Genomic DNA, 7,854 nt, shown 5'->3' on the forward strand with positions numbered 1-7,854 from the left:
GAAGGTTTTATTAATTTTTCCTTATTTGCCAAGACCAAGGATTATAAAAGAGGGGGTAGAGGAGGCTCATGGTGAACAACTCTATTCTTTTTATTCCTCTCTTTTCTTCTTTGGTGTGGCCGGCCCTATTTCTCTCCTCTCCTCTTGTTGGCCGAAACTTATCTCTTGGTGGAGCTTTTGTTAGTGGCCGGATCAAGGAAAGAGAAGAAGGAGAGAAAGCAAGCCTCGTTTCTAGCATCCCTTGGAGCATGGTGGTGGTGGCCGAACCTCTTCATCCTAGAAGATGTTTTGATGGCCGAAACTTGCAAGGAAGAAGAAGGTGCTTGGTGGTTCTCATCTCGGAAGATCGTTGCCCACACAACGTCCGAGGTTAGAAGAGGAATACGGTAGAAAATCAAGAGGTCTTTCTAAAAGGTATAACTAGTAATTTTTCTTTCCGCATCATGCTAGTTATTTATGGAAATAATACCAAATACAAGAGGCTTACGATTCTAGTATTTCGAATATATTTTTCTAAGTTGTGTTCTTTTGTTTTATTTTTCCTTGTGTTTTGATTGTTCTTTTCGGTTAACCTAAAGTTATTTTAGGAAATTAAATATTAGATTTCTATAAAAGGTTTTGTCTAGTCGGTGGTGGTTGCTCCCATATCCAAGAAGGCCATGTGCCTCGCCACGTCAGTACTGGGAACCAATTATGGAAATTAATATTTAATGGAATTAATAACTTAAGGTGATTTGGGTCGAACGTGTTAAGTTCCGCAGGAGATCCAAGTCAAAACCTAAAAGAACAAATAGATTAAGTTTTGGATCAAACGTGTTAAGTTCCGCAGGCGATCCAAAATTTAATTTAAAAGAACACATGGTAGCTAGGAAAAGGTTCAGACCTTTGTACAAAATTTTTGTACAGTGGAACCTCTAGGTTTTCCGAGTAGCAACCAACAATCCCACCTCTCTTGCGTTTTGCAAGGGATTTCTCACAAAGTATTTTTGTATAGCTAGTCCGCACGGCTGAATATATCTCGTTTCGCAAATAGGATTTTCGTCATATGTTTACGGGGTACTCTTGGTAACCCGCCCGCTTGCACACTTGGTCCGTCGGACTCGCTTAGTTGAATACATGCATGACTTTAACTGGAATTACCGCTAAATAGCATTACTTCCGACCGGAGGGTTTATAGTCGCCGGTCCGACTCTCGATATTTAACGTCGGAGCTCGATAGTCTTCCGGCCGGAGGGTTTATAGTCGCCGGCGCGACTCTCGATTTTTAACGTCGGAGCTTGACGGTCTTCCGGCCAGAGGGTTTATAGTCGCCGGCTCGACTCTCGATTTTTAACGTCGGAGCTCGATGGTCTTCCGCTCGGAGAGTTTATAGACGCCGGCTCGTCTCTCGATTTTTAACGTCGAAGCTCGACGGTCTTCCGCTCGGAGGGTTTATAGACGCCGGCTCGTCTCTCGATTTTTAACGTCGGAGCTCGACGGTCTTCCGCTCGGATGATTTATAGACGCCGGCTCGTCTCTCGATTTTTAACGTCGGAGCTCGACGGTCTTCCGCTCGGAGGGTTTATAGACGCCGGCTCGTCTCTCGATTTTTAACGTCGGAGCTCGACGGTCTTCCGCTCAGATGATTTATAGTCGCCGGCTCGACTCTCGATTTTTAACGTCGGAGCTCGACGGTCTTCCGCTCGGATGATTTATAGTCGCCGGCTCGACTCTCGATTTTTAACGTCGGAGCTCGACGGTCTTCCGCTAGGAGAGTTTATAGACGCCGGCTCGTCTCTCGATTTTTAACGTCGGAGCTCGACGGTCTTTCGCTCGGAAGATTTATAGACGCCGGCTCGTCTCTCGATTTTTAACGTCGGAGCTCGATGGTCTTCCGCTCAGAGAGTTTATAGACGCCGGCTCGTCTCTCGATTTTTAACGTCGGAGCTCGACGGTTTTCCGCTCGGAGGGTTTATAGACGCCGGCTCGTCTCTCGATTTTTAACGTCGGAGCTCGACGGTCTTCCGCTCGGAGGGTTTATAGACGCCGTCTCGTCTCTTGATTTTTAACGTCGGAGCTCGACGGTCTTCCGCTCGGAGAGTTTATAAGCGCCGGCTCGTCTCTCGATTTTTAACGTCGGAGCTCGACGGTCTTCCGCTCGGATGATTTATAGACGCCGGCTCGTCTCTCAATTTTTAACGTCGGAGCTCGACGGTCTTTCGCTCGGAGGGTTTATAGACGCCGACTCGTCTCTCGATTTTTAACGTCGGAGCTCAACGGCCTTTAAGGCTAATTTTAACACTGATGACATACACCCTACCGAGCGGCGAGGGGTCTTCGTCTTCGATGACTTGGCTCGGATAATTTTTACGCCCGACCGATCGGCCGGGGGTCTTCGACATTGAGTCGGTGCCTCGGATCTTATACATCATCGAGATAGGCCGCTCGGCAGATAATGCCAATTGCGTTTATCATTTTGCTTCCTGCATTTCAAATATACAGCCAAACGGAAAATATACAACACACATTATATTGGTGCACCTTTCACCCTGCCCCGGAAAGGCTGGAGATAATTTGTGCTTCATGGTTGATCCAAGTCCCAATCCATCTTCATCCGCTCGGCGGTGCTCCCCCTTGAATGCCGGTTGGATCATTGTCTCGGGGGAGGCGTCCGCTCGGGGATCATTGCCTCCGCTCGGCTACCTGATGCTGACGTTGTTTGTTGCTTCAGCCGCTCGGCTTGCGCATTCTCTCTCTGTTGCTCCACGAGCTTAGCTGCTCTTGCCTTGATTAGAGCGTCGAGCTCCTCCGTGGAGAGCGTCACCATATGCGGTCGTCCAGCTTCGTCCATTGCTTCTGATCGGATGCAGGAGCGTTCCCACAGACGGCACCAAATTGATCCTGTCCGAACGCTGAATCAAGGGGCGCTGGGCACGTGGCGCTCTCCAAGTTGCTGACGTAGATCTCCGGTTGATTGCAAGGTGCTCCGGCGAACCTGCACAAAAGTCGGGCCGGGATGGGGTTCCCGGCGACGATCCTCCGACGCTCAAGTCAGGCAGACGAAAAACAAGAGGGTGGCTTACAAGATTCGAGAATTCATACCTCCGGTGAAGTCCAAGGGCTCTTATATAGAGCTATGGGAGTTTGGTGCACACAAACTGAGGTGTGCACGTGTCATACACCATACCGCAGCATGGGCTTGTGAGAAGAGCATGTCTGACGCCATACTGCTACAGTTTGAGCGTCTCCTTGATGGGACAGCAGAACCTTTTGTCGTACGATACTGAGTATGACCTGGTCTTCGAACATGCCTGTTGTCAGCAAGAGGGGTTACTAAGATGACGTACCCGCTGCCCCATACTCTGTGACTTCTTCTCGGATCGGCTATCAAGCCGCTCGGCCAGACAATTCGCCTTTGGTCTGGCGTCGGTGGTCGTCCGTCCGGGATGGTTCAAAATCCCGCCCGCTCGGCTCTTGTAGCTGGACACCCTGGCCGAGCGGAAAACCGCTCGGCCTTTACTCTTGATTTGCAATGCGGCCGAGCGGAAAGTCCGCTCGGCCATATGATCTTTTTCCCTTAATTGGAAATTTGGGCTCACGGCCAGATGGTTGTTTTCTCAAATGAAGGTCCTTGCCTAGTGATCAGCATATCCCCCCCGCTCGTCGAGCCCCCTTTGACTGTTGACCTCCACGCATCGGAAACCCGCCCATGGTCGGGTTGTCTTCTGTCCGGCCCGGGAAGCTCCTGGCCGAATATCAGTTCGGTCCAGCATCCTTCCGTTCGGCCCGGCATCCTTCCGTTCGGCTCGGCATCCTTCGTTCGGCGCGAACTTAGGGTTGACCTCCACGTGTCTTTGACCCTCCGCCCATGAGGGTCCCCCATCCTTACCACCGGATCAATATATATACACGGGGTGAGTTCATTGAAACTCGTAATCTGTCCTGAATCCGCTTTTAAACTTGGTCAATGAGTTTAAATTCGTCTCGTAATCCATTTCACGAGGTTTAAACCCACCCTAAACCAAATAAATTTAATACCGAATTTAAATCCGACCTATTGTCATATGTAGTACCATATTATAGGATAGCTATGAGGAAGCTAGCCCATTTTAATTAATTTATTTTTAAAAGTAAAAAATAAAAATTATAAGATAAAATTTTTTACCTGTGATTTCTTATATCCCAATCTCTATTCGTTTTTAACAGTGGAGATTTAGAATTTAGATATACTTGGTGGAATCCTCTTTAATTGGATATATTTGGTGAAATACACCAGCTAGGAATTGATGCAGCATGAAATAATCTCTCTCTGAGTATCCCCATGGACGCTCTGATTGACAATTTTTTTTATCCTTAAAAAGAGATTTAAAAATAATAATTCGATAGGCCCTACCCCTACGACTCTACGTCCATAACGCGATTCGCAGTACCCCAACGTGCCTTCAGAAATAAGCAACGCTGACGAGCAGACAAACAGACTGTTCCTCTCGAACTCCGAGGTGAAGCAAAACATAAACAGGGACGACAATGGTGGATAGGCAGGAGGGCCTTTCCCGTTTCTCCGTTTTCCACCTTCCCTTCAAGTCTGACTCCGAGATGCATGCCAAATGGACTCGCTTACGAGTGCGTGGAACACTGGTCGATCGCCACCGCACGAAGCACACCGCCCTGCACCTCGTGCGTTGAAACCCCTCCGAGGCACGAAGCCTTAATCTTAAATTCTTGGTAATCGCCTTGCCGACAAAAGGCAATCTCGTCAAAACTCCGATTTGAACGTGCACAGCTCGTAAATTTAACTTGAGACTATCTTAAGTACCGCACGGCCGGCGACAGACGGTGTTATTTTAACAAAAACGATGCGATAATATATTATGCTTTTGGAATAGCAACTAAAGATTAGTGCTGCCGCCGCCACTTGCTTTACGATGAGATGATGGCAGGAAGAGTCTGAGACTTGTTATGAAGCCGCCGTGCGGCGGCCGCTTGCCTGGCACGGTACGCGGCCTCGTCGTACGGCCGCCTGTAGAATTTCAGGAACGGCAGGAATGAGTGCCTCTCCCTTTCCGCTCGGCTGGCTTGGCCCTCTTTCTTGAACGAGAACAGCTCCGACGGCGACTGTAAGAACGACGGCATCGGCGTCCTCGGCTGCCGCTTGGATGGCATCGCAGACGGCGGTGTTGTCCCGACGCGAGCCGACATCGACATCGACCCGGCGGCGCCCGGGGAGGCGAAGGAGAAGGACCGGACGGTCAGCGGTGAGGCGCCGACGAGGGAGGGGCTGGCGGTGGGTACCACGGCGCTGCTGATGGTGGTGGTGGTGCTCAAGTACCACGGCTTCAGCGAGTTGAGGTGGGAGACGGTGACGGAAAACCGGGACGAGGTGGACCCGCCCAATTTGACGACTCCGCCACCGCGCACAACCGGCGCGTCGAAGCGCAGGGAGCTCGCCCTCGCGCGCGACGCCAAGGTGTCGCTCCGGAGCGAGTCGTCGTAGTCCATCGACGACACCACCGCCGTGACGGCGGACAGCTCGACGAAAGGCCGAACCCCCTAATTAATCAACCATTAATATAAGTAAACAAAAGCTTCATCCAATTTCCAACTAAAATTTTCGATTCTGTACCTTCCACATGAAAGAGAAGAGCGAGGGTGGATCGATCACGAAGGCTTGATGAAGGCGCCCAGGGTAATAATCAGAAACAACTTTCAACGTCCCCAAGAACACGTTTAGGAAAGCCTTCGGCGATCTGAAAAAGCCTGCAACAAATGGCAGCATGCACATAAATACACATTAAATCTTTCTGAAATCGAGACTGAGAAGAGAACAAATCATCCCACAGTTCCCTCATTAAATTTTGAAACATTGAAGCGCGAAGCAGGCATTCAAAGAATGTTACTGTTCTGTAAGCAGATATCGCAGTACTCTGAACAGTAGCTGTTGACTGACTAAAAGCTCTGTTTCAGACTGAGGATTTACTCATTTTTGTTTTATATTATCTTACAAATGATCTAAGCTTTAGCAGCTTACTGGCGTCAAAGAGAAGCACGAACTGATCTACGAATCTGGCCATGGATGAGACGGCCACTTCCAGAGTGAAAACCAAGAAGCGCGTGAAGCTGCAGGAATCTCAAGCAACACCAAGTTCATCAGCAGGATATTTAGAGCAAAATCAAAAGAAATAAAAGCTTTTGCTTACGATTTCTGAGATTGATGTTTGAAGTAGTCTTGCTTGACGCGAAACACAATGACTGGCCGGGCCTCGTCGTCGTGACCTGCTACGTACGCCATACCATCGGCCAGCTCAGTGGAGAACTCTTCCGCCATTAAATGCACTGTTGGTTGTTTGTCACAGAGAAGATAACGGCAATTAGCCAAACAGATTGGAGATTCCCCGCCTACTTTTGAACAATGATTAAAAAGAAGCTCACATGAAAATTCAATGGGCATGAACCAGAATCAGTCAAATAACTAGAATGATGAAAATAGTGAACTAGGAAAATTACAGTGGCTTTTAGTTTGCAATGCTGTAGACAGTTACCAGTTCCTATGGCCTCTCTCCATGAGAGGACGGCCCTCAGATGCTTGGATGCTTTCTTCACGCTATCTCCTTTAGCTCGCAGGAAGAGCTCCACGCACGCAACGCTACAGAACTTGTCCTGCCGTCGAAGGAACAAAACAAGTCTCAAACTGTTCATGATTACCCCATGATGAAAAAACAAAGTGTGCGCTGAGATTTCACCTGTTCCACTGTGAGAGGGGCTTGTCTGTTGAGGGCCCTGAGCACTTCCTCCACCCGAGCCTTGGGCTCTTTCTTCTCTGTCGATCTCGTCATCGCGGTGGCTAAAGTTGAAACCTCGAGAAGGAGAATGAAGCAGGCGATGCCGAAACAGAGAGATGAGGTAACGATAAAGGCATAAAGCTGAGGGAAATAGTGGTTCCGCATGTGATATGAGGCGAGGTGAAGACGGTATTTATAGGGACGACCAAGGCAGGGAAGCGTGTACAAACCGGTCAGAACCCGACTTAGTCCGGCGAAAGCAACAGTCGGAATTAAGAAAATAAAGAAATCAAAACAAATTCGAAAAATTCAAAGAGAAGAGTTTCCATTTTTCCAAAACGTAAGAAAAGACTGGCAACGTGTTAAGAAAAAGCATGAAGGTTTAATTTTGTGCACAGTGCACTCAAAGTCACCAGGTGATCCTCTCCCAGAAACTAATATTTTTATTCTTCTGCATATTCCTATGCATTCAGTCTAGTCCAAAGATGATTTTCTTTTTTTTTATTTTACAGCCTTTTCCCTTTCCCCTATGGCCCTATATCAGTCACTGCATCAGGTTGTGGCACCACCTGGCGGGGGTAGCGAAAGGTTGTGCCAAAAAAGGCACACACTCTAAATCAATGCTGCATCGCTCTCCATTCCTCGCTTAACACATTTGGGCACAGCAACGCTTGCAGCTGCTGCCTACTCGGCTACACTCACTCCTTTTTGATGATTCACTTCGAATAGAGCTGCAGAGTCATGGAAAGAGAGAGATAGAGAGAAAGAAAAGTCACGATTGGATCATCCCCAACGCATGCATGCAGCAACATCGCTTCCCCCTGGACAGACCACTTCCACTGCCACTCGTACTTACACTGGCTTAGCTGTGTATGAAGGATGAAAACTCGTATCGTTTACTTGGTGTAAAAACAAAGAGGGAGGGAGGGATTGCAAATCCTTAATCCGTTTTAATTTTTTTTATCCGCGGAAAAAGGATTTGAGTAATTGATTACACTAATGTATATCTGATCTGACTAGTTTGCGAAAACGAGGAGGAGAAGAGGCGCGGCAGTGGTGTCTGCAGCTTGATCAGCCCCCAAAGTCACTCCTGGAT

The 7,854-nt window shown here is 48.4% G+C and overlaps 1 pseudogene; it reads right to left on the reverse strand.

Annotated features, from left to right (window-relative positions):
• Positions 1–4,868: 4,868 nt before the first annotated feature.
• LOC122004269 lies at positions 4,869–6,904 on the reverse strand (annotated as a pseudogene).
• Between the last annotated feature and the right edge of the window lie 950 nt (positions 6,905–7,854).

Source organism: Zingiber officinale, chromosome 1A, assembly GCF_018446385.1.
Source record: "Zingiber officinale cultivar Zhangliang chromosome 1A, Zo_v1.1, whole genome shotgun sequence".
NCBI classification, from domain to species: domain Eukaryota; kingdom Viridiplantae; phylum Streptophyta; class Magnoliopsida; order Zingiberales; family Zingiberaceae; genus Zingiber; species Zingiber officinale.